Below are 19,635 nucleotides of genomic sequence, written 5' to 3'. Positions count from 1 at the left end.
TTCAAACACTAATCAATCCTATTTTCTCTACTCTTCCCCACTCCCCTTCATAATATCTCAATGCCCATATTCAACTTGAAGAAGTTATGAAGAGTCATCAACCCAGTTCCTTGGGCTTTGAGGCTAGAGAGTGTTATTAATAAGTTGTTTTTCTAGGGAATGTAGAAATGGTCATATTTGGAACAGGGAGAAAATAGCTAGAATCGATTTTGTAGCTATAATCTCATTTGGTAGAAATCTTTGTAATTGTTACTAAGTTGAAATCATAAGTTATTATTTGGTACAGATTTTATTTTGATGCACAATCAAGGTTTTTATTGGTATAAATTTCTTCTATTGATACTAAAAATTCGAAAGTACAGGGCTTAGACCTTCTTTGGCTGTTATTATAAACAAATCTGTAATGTTTAAACCTGTGAGTTTAGGGCCAAATTGCAAATTCATGGCTCTGAGATTATTGTTAGGGTGTTTTCAAGATTTATCTCAGAAATACCTGAGAGTAGTTAACGGACAACAGTACAGATTACTTTACATAGATGGTTTTCAAAAACGTCAGAAATCCACAGAATGTGACATTTAATGTTATTTACTCACTTGTAGAGAGAAGTCTGCTTCTGACAGCATTCCCTTTCTTGGATTCAAAGAACAAATTGAGCATCTGTGAGTTGTGGCAAAATAGCCACTAGGTAAGAATTGCCTCATTTCATCTACTGAAATAATACTGTCCAAATAAAGGACACAGTTGCAGGTTAGGACAGCTTGATGTCGCCAAGACAGAGTAGTCTAGTCCTTAATTTCTGTTTTTCTAAGTCAGGTCATCCTGTCAGATGACCTTGGCCAGAAGGCTGAAGACTGATGCTCCAATGTTTTTAAGTAAGGGACTGTCCAGGTGATCAGTGGTCTCTATCAATTGGCTAAGTTTTGGAAGCTGTGTTAGGCTTCCTATATATTTTCAGATAAAATCAGTTGATCTTGGATTTCTGATGGAATTGAGGACTTATAGTCTCATAGCCTACCCAGGATATTTACTTTCAAAGGAACAGATTTGAGAGGATGGTTTTCAGGTGACATACAATCTAAAGCCAGGACATAAGTCAGGTACAGAACTATAGTCTTTTAAGTTAGGACAGAAGACAGTTTTCAATTTTATTGGCAAAACTGTTGGATTGGGGGTTAGGTCTATCTTACAATATATACTTTACAAAATGCTAATTGTGCTCAATTTATAAATTGAGAGAAAGTCTTTTATTTTTAATTAAACAGAAAGGGAAAATTTTTGCAGTATTTTCCCTGTCCCATCACATCAGGGCAGTGGGGGGTCTGTGATTGGACAGGGAAAATGGAGGCAGAGCAAAGAGTTGGAGAGAGAGGGAGCATCATGGGTCAGGAAGAGGAATCAAGATTGCTGCTGATGCATATGGTATTTTCTAGCCACAAGTAGCTATGATTTCACAAGATTAGAAATATTGGGATAAAGTTTATATCATTATCTATTGGCTATGAAATTACTGTATTGGCATGTTGTAATTTTATTGATATATTAATCTAATTGCTTAATTAGACTTTAAGAGTCTTGAGTCTACCAGGAATTTAGGTATTGAGATGGCTGACCATGGAGTTCGTGGGACATTAAGTGGAAGGGAGAGGAACTTGGAGCCCCATCCTGATAAATGCTCCTGCAGGGTCTGGAGAGTTTGCAGGATCACAGGAGCATGGGAGCATGGTCAACCTGCAGAGATTGATAGGGTCAAAAATTTAATATTTCCCACAACAATAGATGTCTCCTGTCAGCTGCCAGTAAAATCTTTCCTGTTACTCTCTACAACTCTCTTTGAGGATTTCCACTTCTCATACTTTTTTTGAATGTCATTTCTGTGTTGACAAAAAGAAACTAGTGTCAATGAACATTTCATGAATTAAAAAGTCTTATTTTATCACAGAATAATTTGGCTTCTCCATCTATGGTAACTGAGAGTTTTGCTGGGTATAGTAGCCTGGGCTAGCATTTGTGTTCTCTTAAGTTCTGCATAACACCTGTCCAGAATCTTCTAGCTTTCATAGATTCTGGTGAGAATTCTAGTGTAATTCTGATAGGTCTGCCTCATATATTACTTGACATTTTTCCCTTACTGCTTTTAATATTATTTCTTTGTTTAGTACATTTGGTGTTTTGACTGATATGTGTTGGGAGGAATTCATTTTCTGGTTCAATCTATTTGGAGTTATGTGGCATTCTTGTATGTTCATGGGCATCACTTTCCTTAGATTAAGGAACTTTTCTTCTATAATTTTGTTGAAGATATTTACTGACCCTTTAAGTTGGGAATCTTTACTTTCTTCTATACCTATCATCCTTAGGTTTGGTGTTCTCATTGTGTCCTGGATTTCCTGAATGTTTTGGGTTAGGAGCTCTTTGCATTTTGCATTTTCTTTGACTATTATGCCAATGTGTTTTATAGCATCTACTCCATCTGAGATTTTTTTCTATCTCTTGTATTTAGTTGGTAATGATTGCATCTATGATTCCTGATCTCTTGCCTAGGTTTTCTATCTCCAGGGTTGTCTCCTTATGTGATTTCTGTATTGTTTCTATTTCTAATTTTAGATTCTGGATGGTTTTGCTAATTTCCTTTGCCTGTTTGATTGTGTTTTCCTGTACTTCTGTAAGGGATTATTGTGTTTGTTCTTTAAGGGCTTCTACCTGTTTACTTGTGTTTTCCTCTATTTCTTTGAGGGAGTTACTTATGCCATTCTTAAAGTTCTCTCAAGATTTTCCATGACAAAACCAAATTTACACAATATCTCTCCACAAATCCAGCCGTAGAAAAGATAACAGATGGAAAACTCCAACACAATCAGGGAAACTACACCCTAGAAAAAGCAAGATACAAACCTAAAAGAAGTACCCACACAAACATAATTTCACGAGAACAATAACAGGAAGCAAAAATCACTGGTCCTTAATATCTCTTTACATCAATAGACTCAATTCCCCAATAAAAAGACATAGACTGACAGACTAGATATGTAAGCAGGACCCAGAATTTTGCTCCATAGAGGATCTTTACCAATCCTACATCCAATAGAGTGTTAATATCCAATATATACAATGAACTCAGGAAGTTAGATGCAAGAGAACTAAATAACCCTATGAAAAATGGAAAACAGAGATACACAGAGAATTCTCAACTGAGGAAATCTGAATGTCCAAGAAGCACCTAAAGATATGTTCAACATCCTTAGTCAACAGGGAAATGCAAATCAAAATGACCCTGAGTTTCCACCTCACATCAGTCAGAATAGCTAATATCAAAAACTCAGGTGACAGCAGAAGCTGGCAAGGATGTGGTTTGTTGGTGGGATTGGAAGCTGGTTCAACCACTCTGAAAATTAGTCTGACAGCTCCTCAGAAAATTGGACATAGTACTACCTGAGGACCCAGCTATACCACTCCTGGGCATATACCCAGAAGATGCTCCAACAAGTAATAAGGACACATGCTCCACTATATTCATAGCTGCCTTATTTATAATAGACAGAAATTAAAAACAACCCATATGTCCCTCAACAGAGGAATGGATACAGAAAATGTGATATATTACACTGTGGAGTACTACTCAGCTATTAAAAATAGTGCCTTCACAAAATTCGAAGGTAAATGAATGGATCTAGAAAATATCATCCTTAGTGAGGTAACTCATCCACAAAAGAACACACATGACATGTACTCAACATTAGGCAAAGACCGTGGAATATCTGTGATAAAACTCATGGACTACATGAAGCTCAAGAGGAAGGAAGACCAGACAGTGGGTGCTTTAGTTCTACTTGGAAGGCTGAACAATGTAATCAAGGGAAGTAGAGGGTAGAGGGACATGTGAAAAATGGAGGAGGATGAGGGGGAAAAAGAGGGTCATGAAATTGAACAGAGATATGTAGCAGTGGGTCATGGGGAACTGGGTATAGCAACCAGAAAGTCCCAGATGCCAGGAAAGCCTCTCAGGAGGGTTTGATATTCCCACAGGGATGACAGTAGCTGAAATAACCCATAAAGGAGAGAGAGAACCTGTCAAGGCCATATACAGAAGTTAGGCATGCCCCACCAGTTGAGGGATGAGGCCACCCACCCATCTCCAAAATTTTTAACCCAGAATTACTCCTGTCTAAAGGAATTACAGGGACAAAGAGTGGAGCAGAGACTGAAGGAAAGGCCATCAAGAGTCTGTCCCACCTGGAAATCCATCCCACATGCAGATACCAAATCCAGAGACTGTTGTGGATGGCAACAAGTGCTTGCTAACAGGAACCTGAGACAGCTGTCTCATGAGAGGGTCTGCCAGATCTTCAGCAATACAGATACGAATGGCTGCAACTAAGCATTGGCCTGGGCACAGGGACCACAATGGAGGAGTTACGGAAAGGACTTAAGGAGCTGAAGGGGAATTATCTGGCATCAGTGGGAGGGGAGGCCCTTGATTCTGTGAAGGCTGGATGTTCCAGTGTAGAGGAATGCTAGTGGGTGGCAGTGAGTTGAGGTGGCAGTGGGTGGGTGGGTGAGTAGGGGAGCACCCTCATAGAAGCAGGGTAAAGATGGATGTGATAGAGGGTTTGCAGAGGGGAAACTGGGAAAGGAGTAACATTTGAAATGTAAACAAATAAAATATCTAATCAAAAAGTAATAATTAAAATTTTAAAAAAAGATGAAAAAAGTCTGATTTTATGATGTTTTTGTGTTCATATTATGGGTAGGTTGAATATATTTTAGAAGTTGAAAGGCTCCTGATTAAAAAAAAATTAAAAATAGTCATCCTGCCTTACCTGAATGAATTAAATACATTTTTAAAAAATATATACCTTGATGATTTTAAATATCTGATAGTTGAATACTATACAGAAAATGCTTTAGTTACAAATAATGCAGTGGCCTGTATTTAAGACTGCAATATAATTTTCCTACAAGTAACATAGGTAGGAAAATTCTTCTGTTGAAATGTTCCTAATCCAAAATACTTACATATTGGGAAACTCTAGTGCAGTAATTATCAGCCTCCCTACTGCTGTATTATTTAATGCATTTCCTCATGTTGTAGTGGCCCCAACTATAAAATTATTTTTGTTGGTACTTCATAACTGTAATTTTGCTACTGTTATGAATAATAATGTGAATATATGATATGCTGGACATCTGACATGCAGCTACTGTGAAAAGATAGCTTGAACCCTCCCAAAGGGGTTATAGCCCACAGGTTGAGAACCACTGCTTTAGTGGTTATGTTCTCTTGTATTCAGAGACAATTTAGTTTCTGTATTTTTATCCTTTGACAAAGTTATAAATAGCTAGCTCAAATGTTCTTTGGTTTTTGAGAACAAAATTATCACATACTAAATAAGTTATCTTTAAACACAAAATTTATTATGGATCATAATTTAATAAATGTGGATCTTAAAGTACTAGAATACTTACCTTTGTTCTGAATTACAACATTAAATAAATGATACTTTTCAACTTTATTATTGAATGTTTAGCCTGTTCAACTTCAAAATCATTTTAAGGACTTAAGGTTTCTGGATCTTAGGTAGTGGAAAATTACTGTGAAACAGTGTTTCATATGGAATATAGCTCAAAGTTCAGTGCCTACAAGGATTATACTGAAGTAAACCAGATCAAGAAAGAAAAATCCTAGATGATTTCCCTGCTCTGTGAATCCTAGCATCAAACCTTTAGATAAATGTGTTTCGTTTAGAATACCTATAGAATCCAGAAATCTAGAAAATTGACATTGTTGTGGAGGAACTAACTGAAAGAACATAAAACAAATGTGATATCAAGCTGGAAAGCAGGAATACTAGAGGGAAGGTTTAAGTGAGGAAAGAATGAAAGGATAAAAGAGAAGTAGGGTAGTAAGAAAGATAACTGTGTTTCCTGTATGCATCAAAATGTAGGGTCCTGTTTCCTTATCCAGTCTGTTAGTCTATGTCTTTTTATTGGGGAATTGAGACCATTGATGTTAAGAGATATTAAGGAATAGTGATTATTACTTCCTGTCATTTTTTATGTTATTTTTATATTTGAGTTCTTTTGGGTTTGATGAAGGAAGGTTACTATCTTGCTTTTTCCAGGGTATAGTTTCCCTCCATCTTAAAAAATGTTCAACATCATTACTCATTAGGGAAATGCAAATCAAAACCACCCTGGGATTTCACCTCACACCAGTCAGAATGGCTAAGATTAAAAACTCAGGAGACAACAGGGGCTGGCAAGGATGTGGAGAAAGAGGAACACTCCTCCATTGCTGGTGGGGTTGCAAATTGGTGCAACCACTCTGGAAATCAGTCTGGCTGTTCCTCAGAAAACTGGAGTTGTTACTTCTGGAGGACCCTGCTATACCACTCCTGGGCATATACCCAGAGGATTCCCCACCATGTAATAAGGATACATGCTCTACTATGTTCATAGCAGCCCTATTTATAATAGCCAGAAGCTGGAAAGAACCCAGGTGTCCCTCAACAGAAGAATGGATGCAAAAAATGTGTTATATATACACAATGGAGTACTATTCAGCCATTAGAAACAATGAATTCATGAAATTCTTAGACAAATGGATGGATCTGGAGAACATCATTCTAAGTGAGGTAACCCAGTCTCAAAAGATCAATCATGGTATGCACTCACTGATAAGCAGATATTAGCCTAGAAACTTGTATTACCCAAGACATAATCCACATATCAAATGATGTCCAGGAAAAATGGAGGAGTGGCCCCTGGTTTTGGAAAGGCTCAGTGCAGCAGTATAGGGCAATACCAGAACAGGGAAGTGGGAGGGCTTAGGGGACTTTCAGGGAGTCAGGAGCAGGGAAAGGGGAAATCATTTGGAATGTAAATTAAAAAGTATCGAATAAAAAAACAAACAAAAAGTTGAGCGTTTTTTAAGATGCTTCTCAGCCATCAGAATTTCTTTAGGTGAAAATTCTTTGTTTAACTCTGTACCCCATTTTTAATAGGGTTACTTGGCTTTCTGGGGTCTAACTTCTTGAGTTCTTTGTATATATTGGATATTAGCCCTCTATCTGATGTAGGGTTGGTGAAGATCTTTTTCCAATTTGTTGGTTGCCGATTTGTCCTTTTGATGGTGTCTTTTGCCTTATAGAAACTTTGTAATTTTATGAGGTCCCATTTGTCAATTCTTGATCTTAGAGCATATGCTATTGGCATTCTGTTAAGGAACTTTCTCTGTTTGCCCATGTCCTCAAGGGTCTTCCCCAGTTTCTTTTCTAATAGTTTCAGTGTGTCTAGTTTTATGTGGAGGTCCTTGATCCATTTGGAGTTGAGCTTAGTACAAGGAGATAAGGATGGATCAATTCGCATTCTTCTGCATGCTGACCTCCAATTGAACCAGCACCATTTGTTGAAAAGGCTATCTTTTTTCCACTGGATGCTTTCAGCTCCTTTGTCAAAGATCAACTTAATTAATCATTAGGGAAATGCAAATCAAAACAGCCCTGAAACTTCACCTTACACCAGTCAGAATGGCTAAGTTTAAAAACTCAGGAGACAGCAGGTATTGGTGAGAATGTGGAGAAAGAGGAACACTCCTCCACTGCTGGTGGGGTTGCAAATTGGTATGACTACTCTGGAAATCAGTCTGGCGGTTCCTCAGAAAACTGGGCATGTCACTTCCGGAGGACCCTGCTAGACCACCCCTGGGCATATACCCAGAGGATTCTCCAGTATGTAATAAGGATACGTGCTCCACTATGTTCATAGCAGCCCTATTTATAATAGACAGAAGCTGGAAAGAACCCAGGTATCCCTCAACGGAAGAATGGATGCAAAAAATGTGGTATATTTACACAATGGAATACTACTCAGCCATTAGAAACAATGAATTCATGAAATTCTTAGACAAATGGATGGAGCTGGAGAACATCATACTAAGTGAGGTAACCTAGTCTCAAAAGATTAATCATGGTATGCACTCACTAATAAGTGGATATTAGCATGGAAAATTGGAATACCCAAAACATAATCCACACATCAAATGATGTACAAGAAGAATGGAGGAGTGGCCTGGTTCTGGAAAGACTCAGTGTAGCAGTATAGGGCAAAACCAGAACAGGGAAGTGGGAAGGGGTGGATGGGAGAATAGGGGAAAGGAAGAGGGCTTATGGTGCTTTCTGGGAGTGGGGGGCCAGAAAAGGGGAAATCATTTGAAATGTAAATAAAAATATATTGAATAAAACAAAACAAAACAAAACAAAAAACAAAACAAAAACTAGTATATTATTTATTTGTTAAAAAAAGAAAGATAACTGTGTGTAAGGATGGTTGAAAGCATCATAAATAAGTCTACTATTTTGTGAGTCTCCTATTAATATATTTCAAAAGCAGTTCAATTGGTGGTACCCTACACAGGAAGAAATAATCTTAGAAAGATCCACAAGTCATCAAACAAAACCTGCATAAGGGAGGTGGCACCCCTTGTAGTAGTTTCAGGACATACTCAGATACCAAATTCTTAGTTCAAAGGAAATGTATTACCCTGGAGGGGCAAGCCAGGATTGGGGTGGGATGACAAAGACAGATAGCAAGCAGCAGCAACAGTAGAAGCAAGCACAAGCAAAAAGAAAGCAAGAAATGCAAGAGAAGATTTATTGTAGGAGAAGGTCTTAAAGGGGAAAAGTGAGGAGCCTGTGCTAGAATGACTTGGTAAATCCTTATTGACTTTGATTGTTAGACCTTAGCATTTTGTCTCAGGTGCAAGTCAGTGGCTTAATAAGGGAATGGCCCTTGGGAGCTAGCATTTGGAGTGCAATCCATTGGTTTACCAAGGTGGAACAGGGTAAAAAGCAAAACCTGTTGGTGCCATGTTTGCTATGCTCAGTTTTGCTAGATGCCTTTTCCTAGTCCCAGGTCCAGGATACCTGATATGTATTTTTTTTAAGTCAATGATATGTTTTATAGAGTGAATCGTGGTTTGGTAGGAGGGGTGCCTCAGTAAGCCCAAGCTGAGGTATCCCTTCCCCCTGAGGGTCCAACTATACCACTGTCTAATATAGAATAGTTTATTTTAGGGACAGGGGATGGGGTTTGAGAAGGGAGTAAAGGCAGATAAACAGAGGGGATAGAGAAGTCAAAGTGGAAGAGGGAGAGCAAGAGAGAGAGGGAACACATGAGGGGAGGAAAGGGGTTACAAAAATAAAGAAAAGGGTCAGAGAGAAGAAAGGGTCAGAGAGAGAGACAGAGACAGAGACACAGAGAGAGAGAGACAGAGAGAGAGAGAGAGGTGGGGGGGGGGAGAGAGGCTATACAGTCTCTTTTATAGCAAGCCAAGCCTATGTGTCTGTGACTAGGTAATTATTGGGCAAAACATCGAAGAAATGCTAACATGTTAACAATGCCAATCTTCAAGATGTTGGTCAGAGATCCCAAAAACAATGGATATTGCCATTACTCTTGGTTACCCACCAGAAGTTGCTGGTAACCCTCAGTTTTTGACGACACCTCACATGTTTTGACCACATGACATGGGTGGGTTAAGTTGATACTCACCTGGAAGCTTACTCTCCTTGTGGCTAGATTTAATAGTGCTGGAAGGTTCTTTGTAGATTGCTGTGGGAGAAAAGTTATCAGTAATCTTAGTGAGATTTGAACTTTGCAAGCAACAATAATGTCCATCCTAGCAAGATATAACCATTTGTATAATCATGGTATGAGTATTATGGTGGTGACCACTCACTTTCTGATTGTATTTAATGCCTAATCTATAAGACAAAACTTATAACTTGTAAACTTAATTGGGTCAAGAACCTGTGGCTGGAGTTACCAAAGCCCTAGAGAAGAAACTACTACTATTATGTTCCTGAATGCTGAATGGAAAAAATAACAAATTTTACTTAAATAATTTTATGCCTGTAGATCAGTGCATTTATCAACACTTACCAGAGAACGAGGTTCTCAAATAGATGGGGCTCTTTTTTCAACAATGGAATCAGTCTGAAAAAAATAAAAGAAGATGGGGATCAATACAGAACCATGCAACCGGCCATGCTCAGGAGAGTAAGAAACCTTAGAGTTTTACTGGATATATATATATATGTGTGTGTGTGTGTGTGTGTGTGTGTGTGTGTGTGTGTGTGTATGCACACATATATATTCTGGATCTATATATATTCTGTATATATATTATATACATACATACACATATATGATATATATCATAAATCATATATGTGTATGTATATATAAGATATACATGTATATATGTACATCTCCCTAGAACCTCCTTAGAAGGTTCAAGGCTTACCATGGAACATCATGGTGGGAAATATAGAGAAAAAGGTAGTGGAGAATTACTGTGAAACAGTGTTTTTGAAACATTAGAGGCCCGTTGCACATGAAGTCACAGTGACCATGCTGCATGAGCAAAACTTGAATATGATCAACCAGTCACATTTCAAGATAGATGAAGAATGTACTCTCACCCTTCCCTAAGTAACTATTGACAATTAATGACTGCTGGGAATAGATCTGTTTTATTCATCAGTGTACTCCTGGTTGATTATCAATATTCTAGGACATCCTTACACTTATGTACATATCAACAACACCAACTAGACTCTGTGGTTAATAACAAAAAGAGTACATAATATTTAGGGAGATGTGAGGATTGGAGGGAGGAGATGGAGAGGGAAAACTGGGGTAAATTTTTGATCAAAATACATTGTATATATTCATGAAATTATCAAAGAACAAATAAAAATGATTAAAAACATACATATATAAAATTCAAAAAGACTAGTACAAAAAGAAAAGTATAACAATTAAAGAGAAGTTAATGAAAAAGTTAATGAAAATTTCTTATTTTAGGTATGTGCATTTCTAAAAACAGTTTAAAGTAAATCATACCACCAGCCAAGGTATCATACCTTTCTTAATTTTCAGAATTGGTGTACTCACACAAGAATAGGCAGAGGTAGTAGTCAGTCATAATCTCAGCTCTGGGAAAGGAGAGACACATCCCCAGGGCAAGCTGGCTACCAAGATTGTAATCTACAATTTTCAGGTTCAAGAAAAGATCCTGCTTCATTAAATAAAGTTGAAATTGACACCTGATGTGAATTTCATGTATATACACTACATCCGACAGAGGGTTTATATCCAAGATATACAAAGAAATCAAGAAGGTAGACTCCAGAGAGCCAAATATCCCCCTTAAAAATGGTGTACAGAGCTAAACAAAGAATTTTAACCTGAGGAATATTGAATGACTGAGAAGCACCTAAAGAAATGTTCAACATCAAATGCAAATCAAAACAACCCTGAGATTTCACCACACACCAGTCAGGATGGCTAAGATCAAAAAGTCAGGAGAAAACAAGTGCTGGCAAGGATGTGGAGAAAGAGGAACATTTTTCCACTGCTGATGGGTTTGCAAACTGGTAGTACCACTCTGAAAGTCAGCCTGGTGGTTCCTCAGAAAACTAGGAATGATACTTCCAGAGGACCCCACTATACCACTCATGGGCATATACCCAGAGGATTCCCCAGCATGTAATAAGGATACATGCTCCACTATGCTCATAGCAGCCCTATTTATAATAGCTAGAAGCTGGAAAGAACCCAGATATCCCTCAACAGAGGAATGGATACAGAACATATGGTATATATATATACAGTGTAGTAATATTCAGCCATTAGAAACAATGAATTCATGAAATCCGTAGATAAATGAATGGAACTGGAGAATATAATCCTGAGTGAGGTAACCCAGTCTCAAAAGAACATTCATGGTATGCACTCACTGATACATGGATTTTGGCCTAGAAGCTTGGAATACCCAAGATACAATGCACATATCAAATGGTGCCCAAGAAGAAGAAAGGAGTGGCCCCCGGTCCTGGAAAAGCTCAGTGCAGCAGTGTAGGGGAATACCAGAACAGGGAAGTGGGAAGGGATGGATTGGAGAACAGGGGGAGGACAGGGGGCTTATGGAGAGTCTTATGGGCTTATTTGGGGAGGGGGGATCCAGGAAAGGGAAAATCACTTGAAATGTAAATAAAGAATATATTAAATAAAAAAAAAAACAAAAAGCCAAATACACACACATGCCATTCACACACTTGAAGACACACATACCCACACACATGTGCACACAACCATACCCCATATGAATACATAGAAAAATAGTGAATAAAAATAAAAGAGAGGTGATATATTCTACCTTTCCCCCCCAGTGGAAGAACTGTTTAAAAATTCATTCTTCAAGCAGCCCACCATCCCACTAGGTCCTTCTTCCACCTCCGTCAGACTGCTGAACCCTAAAGTAAGCCTCTCTCTCCCCCCACTCATCTTCCTTATTTGCTGAGACCAATGAGCCAATTCAAGCTGCCCTGAGCAGACTGGTATCCCAGGGACCTCCATTTTGCCCCGCTGCTACCCCTCTACCTCCATCAGACTCCTGAACCATACAGGCAAGCTTCCTTTTCCACTGCACCTATCTCCACTGCTGACTGAGCCCTCTGGGCCAAGCCAAGCTGCCCTGAGCACTTTGCTATCCCAGGGGGACCTCCATTCTCATTCGCACAGGGGAAAATTTCCTGGGAACACCAAATGCTCAGGCTCTAAGATCAACAAATGATAAATAGGACCACAAGAACTTCAGTAAGGCAAATGACACTGTCGGAAGGGCAAAAAAGAACCTATAGATTGGTGAAAGATCTTCACTAACCCTACATCTGATAGAGTGCTAATATAGAAAATATATAAATAACTCAAGAAGCTAGAATCTAAAGATCCAAAAACTACAGAATACCCATGAAACAACCCACAGATCATAAGAAGTTTAACGGGAAGGGTGGACCAAGTGAGGATGTTTCAATCCCATTTAGAAAGGAAAACAAAATAAGTATGGTAGGAAGAGGGAAGAGGGAACTGGGAGGGAGAGAGATGGGGAGGGGAGAAGGAGCACAATGTCAGGTATATGGGGAGATGGGAGAAAAGCCCAGTGGGCCAGGAGAATAAATGGAAATATGCAGCTGCTGGGGGTGTGGAGCAGAGTGAAATCTCTTGAAAGTTCCATAGACATGAGATGTGAGAGGATCCCAGGACTCAGTGGGGGCTGATATTAGCTGAAATGCCAACAATGTGGAGACAGAACCTAAACTGACCACCTCCAGTAGATCAACAGGGCTCCCAGTGAAGGGATAGGGTCACCAAAATACCTTCAAGTTTTTTGACTCAGAATCATTCCTGTCTAAAATAAATGCTGGGACAAAAAATGAAGCTTAGATTGAAGGAAAGGTAAGTAGCCCAACTTAGGATACATCCCATGGGCAAGTATCAAGCCCTGACACTATTAATGATGCTATGTTGTGTTTGCAGACAGGAGATTAGCATGGCTGTCCTCTGAGAGGCTCTATCAGCAGCTGACCAACACAGATGCAGATATTCACAGACAACCTTTGGATTGAGGTCAGGGACTCTTTAGGAAGAGTTAGGGGAAGGAATTAATGAGCTGAAGGGGATGGCAACCCCAGAGAAAGACCAACAATATCAACTAATCAGGAACCCTGAATGCTCCCAGAGACTAAGCCACCAACTAAAGAGCATATGTGGGATGGTCAGAGGCACTGGCACATAGGTAGCACAGAACTGCCTTGTCTAGCCTCAGTGGTAGAGGATGTGCCTGATCCTGTAGAGACTTGATGCTCCAGGGAAGGAGGATGCAGAAGGGGGTGGGGGGAGAACACCCTCTCAGAGTCAAAGGTAGGGGGAATGGGGTGAAGAACTCCTGGAGGGGAACTTCTCTGAACAAAAGTAGCCAGATACAATGTACATCTAATTGACTTCATTCTTTCTAACAACTTGGCTAGCATCAAAGTTCCCTTCTTTCCAGGGTAACATCCTCATTTATGTTCCCACCTCCTATATTTTATATATGATTCTATATCCTGAACTTTTAGGTAACAGAATTTACATTATTCATCCCTATACTTTCAAAATATAGTACAAATCAATAAGAGAGATATGGCAAATAAGATATTTCGAATATATGGGCTAACTAGAATATGAATTTGAATATTGCAGGGTTTGTTAGGTACAAGCACTAAAGGAAGAGATTGAGTTGGTCTATTTTAAAGTCAAGAGCAATATATATATAAAACATCATGAGCCTAAAGTTACCTGTGTAGTTTCCAAGTGAATATTAATATTTAGACAGCTAAGGTGGCTGGTTGAATATATACAAATGAACATGTCTAGAGACTGAAAAAAACACGAATATTTGAGTCGGAATGTCACAATGAAAGGAATTAAAGATTTTAAGGTACATGATAGCAGTGGGAAGGATTCCTAGGGTTTTGTCCATCACTACATGGTAACAAAATCAGCAATCTCCTTAGTATCATCAATATTTCTGATGTTTTCCATGCCTGTGTTCCTAATGCTTGCTTACCTATTCAACCTTTTGCAATTTTTTTATTTCTTCAGTTACTTCTGTTTGCATAGTTGCACTTGGGCTTATCTCTGTACAAACTGTTCCTTCCTTGGTCAGTCTGTACCATTGCCCTTAAGATATGCCTTTAGTTAACCTCCCTAGCATTAAACACAGCTTGAGAGATTTGTTTGCCCTTTGTAAATAAATCAGTTTCTGATACTAGTATGGGAAATACCACATTAAATTGCTTATGAAAGATGTAATGTAAGTTCAAACAAACCCATATACTTCAGTGTGAGTCCTGGTGATTTTCAATTTCAGATTCAATTTAAAATCAGTATTTGTCTTTTCTGTACATGATATCTTAATATGAATAAAATGCCTCTCATACAAATAAGTTATATGGGTTTATAAAAGTATATTATTGTGGAAAATGTCTCTCAATTTAGAAATAAATATATTAACTCATTCTGCTTGTCTAAATTGCAAAGTCTATATTAACTAATCATTAAAAACATATATTTCCAAATTTGTTGTAACTACTAATTTGCCATAATTTTTCTAGGTTCCTTCCAAATGTGTGTGTGTGTGTGTGTGTGTTTCTTCTGCTTATATAGCAATATATGTCATCTAAATATGTTACATACTATTTAATCTATCTATACTAACTAATAAAATAATTTTATATGTCTGTCTCTCTCTCTCTCTCTCTCTCTCTCTCTCTCTCTCTCTCTCTCTCTCTCTCTCTGTGTGTGTGTGTGTGTGTGTGTGTGTAATGCTTTTGACACTCAGTTTTTCTCCCTGGCAATCAGCTATAGCTGACTCCGAGTTATTCACACCACCGACTCATTCATCCCTGAATGACAAGTAGATTAAAACTGATGAGAGAGAACTTGCTTCCAAAGACAATTTTATTTCTCTTTATTTTAATCGCAGATAAGAAATTTCCTCAGATGAAGGTCTAATTTACAGACTTTAGTAAATTTAAAGAGATAAGCCAAGTCTTTTTGTTTCATTATGGTTTGATGTTTGATGTCTTAGATACTGATAACCTCAATGGGCCTAGGGTGGTTAAGAGCCACACAGGAAACTGAAAGTTAAACCACCATAAAATCAAATAATAAATCTACACATTTGTGTGTTAGTGTGATGTATTCTGTGTATATGGAGGGGGACACTCACCTGTGTGTGGAAGTCAAGGGTTGACTTTGGATCTTTTCCCCTATAAGTTTCTATTTTATTTTTTGATACTTACTGAGCCTGAAGCTTGCAATTTCAGCTACACTATTTGGCTAGAGAATCACTGGAAACAGCCAATCCTTATTGCTTTAGTGCTGGGGTTACAGGTGTATGTTTTTGTGTTTAACTTTCACATAGAAGATGCTTTCATAGCAAGCCCTTTATACACTCAGTCAGTTCTCCAGTCACAGAGACTTTGATTAAAAGTAAAATATCTGATGGTGTAATAAAAGTGGGAAATTGAATAGGGCTGATTGTAAAGATGAAGAGAAAAAAGGTCAGATTCTCAAGTGGCTATCAAAATTATGAAAGCTGATGGGAACTCAGAGTTTTCAATACTCACAAAGAACAGTGTGTTTACTTCATTCTGAGATTGGGCTCTCTCTCTCTCTCTCTCCCTCTCTTTCTCTCTCTTTCTCTCTCTCTTTCTCCATCTGTGTGTGTGTGTGTGTGTATGTGTGTATAATATCACAAGTTTTTTCATTATTTCTATACTTTAGGAATTAAGAATAGTGATGCAAAGATCTGAAATATTTTACTTCTGACAGCCTTAAAAATATGGTTTGAAGAAAGAAAAGTTGAATAGTCTGTGATCCTATGGTTCAGGCAAGACTTTCAGTTACTGGATTAGATATCCAGGATCCCAATACCTTTGTATAAAATAAAGAAAATAGATTAGATAGTATATATGCAAATACTTGTAGCCACAATTCCTATTGTGGGAGAGTGTATGAAGGGAACATACAACCCACTTTATGTGTTATAACTTCCTTAAATGTCACACTTGTCCTCTATTCTTAACTGCCTCACAGAAAAATGGTTGTCTTTGATCCTGCCACATTACACACTAATCCCAAGTTCATTCATTACATCTAAAGAAAAAATTGAGTCTGTACAGTGGTTCATATCTAGAATTAAATCTTTTCTATTACATTATAAACTAAGCTGAAACATATATATGGAAGTAAATCACTCAGTAAAAACTTAATGCATTTAATTGTAAAGGTAATTAATATATCAGTTGTATAAATATAAACACAGGAACACAAAAATTAAACTATAAAATGTGGATAGAGCTGGGTAGGTAGAGTGCATGCCTAGTTTCCAGGAAGTCCTGGTTTAGAGCATAAGAACTGCATGAGATGTGGTGATGTACACTTGAAACTGTAACTCTTTGAAACTGCAGACAAGAGGATTACGAAGTTCAAGGTTATCCTCGGGTAGTGAATGCAAGGTCGGCCTGGGTTATATGACACTCTGTGTTCAAAAAAGGGAAACAAGAGATGGCACATAATATGATACTTTAAAATAATAAGTCTCCAGCAACTAATCCCAAGGTAGTCAATGTGGATCACATGCCTGAAAAAGAATTTAAAGAAAAATTATGAAAATGATCAGTGACATCTAAGGGAACACAGATAAGCTGAATGAAATTACCTCAAGTCAGAAAGACATGCAGTATATTAATGTGAAATTCAATAAAGAAAGATTTTAAAAAATAACCCATCAGAGATATTCAATATGAAATATTCAGTAAATTAAATGAAAATATAATTGAATGACTCATGACCAGATGGAATCAAGAATAAGAAAAAAGAGCTAAACTTAGAAGAGTGGTCATTTGAAACACTGCAGTCACACCAAGAATATCAACTGCCTATAAAATACCATTAATTAAGAGGCATTCAGATTCTTAGAATATCATAATATAAAGAAAATAAAAATTGCATAGAAAATTGATTGAAGAAACTAGAATAAAACTCTCTAAATCTTGATTTAGATAGATAGATAGATAGATAGATAGATAGATAGATAGATGCATAGAATGTGTATAGAATACCAAATTGCCATGATGAGTGTAAATCTTTATAATGACATATTATATATAACACAGAAAAAGAAATTGAAATGTGCAGCAGAAAAATACAAAGTCTTATTGAAGGTTCTCTTCCTTATGCTAACAGTATATTCAACAGAAGAAACCATAAAGGTGAAGACAAAAATGACATGTTAGATGTCCAGAAAAATGTAAATTTTGATTATTATAGATGATAGAAATAAAGGGATAAATGAATGCTGAATTTGTCACGGGATTCTAACAGAGTAGACAAAATTGATTATATATTATATGATATTGCGTCTCATATCTCATATCTTATATCTCATGTCACATGTCATTTCCATATATCACTATCATCATATATCATGTATCATATCATATATAATATAATCATGTATCGTACATCAATTAACATATAATTAATATATCACATATTGTATATTTTATAATATCAGGGAATTAAATTTGTTTACAGGATGTGGACCATGTAATCTAACAAGGCCTATCTCATGAATAAAGGCCACATATCCTGGAATTGTTAAGTCCATAATACTGGAAATCTCAATAGTGTCAATCTAGTGCTGGAATCCTGGAAGATTTATGGAAAGCTGCTGCTGTTCAGTCTACAATGTCTGAAGAAGTTGGAATTAATATTGGTCTTAGAAACAGTATAGAAAAACTTGCTTGTGAGAATGAGGTAAAAAAAAAAAAAAAAAAAAAAAAAAACAGTTTTCTTCTTCCAAGTCCTTTAATGTAGGCTGTCACCAGGAGATGTAGCCCAGATTCAGTCTGTGAACTTACTGTACTTTTGAAGTATTCTGTAGGATGTAATTTTTTAATAAGTTAGTTTAGTGACAATAGCTAACTGAATTTGTGGGTGGTAAATCCAGCAGCAGCAGGTTCACAATGTTCTTTCCCTGGCTTATTATTTTCACCTTCATGTAAAGGAAGGAGGCATGCCAGTGGAATAGTTCACCAAGACATTCACTTGCTGTTTGACCTGAGTTCAATTCCCAGAAGACATAGTGAAAGTAAAGAACCAGCATACTGCAAGTTGTCCTCTGGTCTTTACATATGGGCTTTTACACACACACACACACACACACACACACACACTACTACTACTACTACTACTACTACTACTACTACTACTACTACTACTACTACTGCTACTACTACTATTACTACTACTAATAATAATAGTAATAATAATAAATAATAAATGGAAGTGACAGTCTCTGAGTGGCCTTTCCTTCAGTCTCTGCTCCACACATTGTCTCCGTGATTTCTCCTGTGAGTATTTCGTTCCCGTTCTCAGAAAAACCAAAACACCCCCACTTTGGTTTTACTTCTTCTTGAGCTTCCTATGGTCTGTGAATTATATCTTGTTTCTTTTGACCTTCTGGGCTAATATCCACTTATCAATGAGTGCATACCATGTGTGTTCTTTTGTGATTGGGTTATCTCACTCAGGATGACACTTTCTACTTCTATCTATTTGCCTAAAAATTTTATGAATTCATTGTTTTTAATAGCTAAATAGTAGTCCATTGTATAGATAAACTACATTTTCTGTATTCATACCTCTGGTGAAAGACATCTGGGTTCTTTCCAGCTTCTGGCTATTATAAATAAGGCTGCTATAAACATAGTGGAAAATGTGTCCTTATTACATGTTAAAGCATCTTCTGGATATATGCCCAGGTCCTCAGGTAGTATTATGCCCACTTTTCTGAGGAACCGCCAAACTGATTTCCAGAGTGGTTTTACCACCTTGCAATCCCACCAGCAGTGGAGAAGTGTTCCTCTTTCCCCACATCTTCTCCAACACCTGCTGTCCCCTGAGTTTTTCATCTTAGCCATTCTGACTGGTGTTAGGTAGAATCTCAGGTTTGTTTTGATTTGCATTTCCCTGATAACTAAGGATGCTGAACATTTCTTTAGGTGCTTCAGAGCCATGTGAGTTTCCTCAGTTGAGAATTCTCTGTTTAGCACTGTACTCCATTTTTAAAAGGGTTATTTGACTCTCTGGAGTCTAACTTTTTGAGTTCTTTGTATATATTGGATATTAGCCCTCTATTAGATGTAGAGTTGGTAAAGATCATTTCCTAATCTGTTGGT

This window comes from Apodemus sylvaticus, chromosome X, assembly GCF_947179515.1.
Source record: "Apodemus sylvaticus chromosome X, mApoSyl1.1, whole genome shotgun sequence".
NCBI lineage: Eukaryota > Metazoa > Chordata > Mammalia > Rodentia > Muridae > Apodemus > Apodemus sylvaticus.
Note: the sequence above shows the minus strand (reverse complement) of the source record.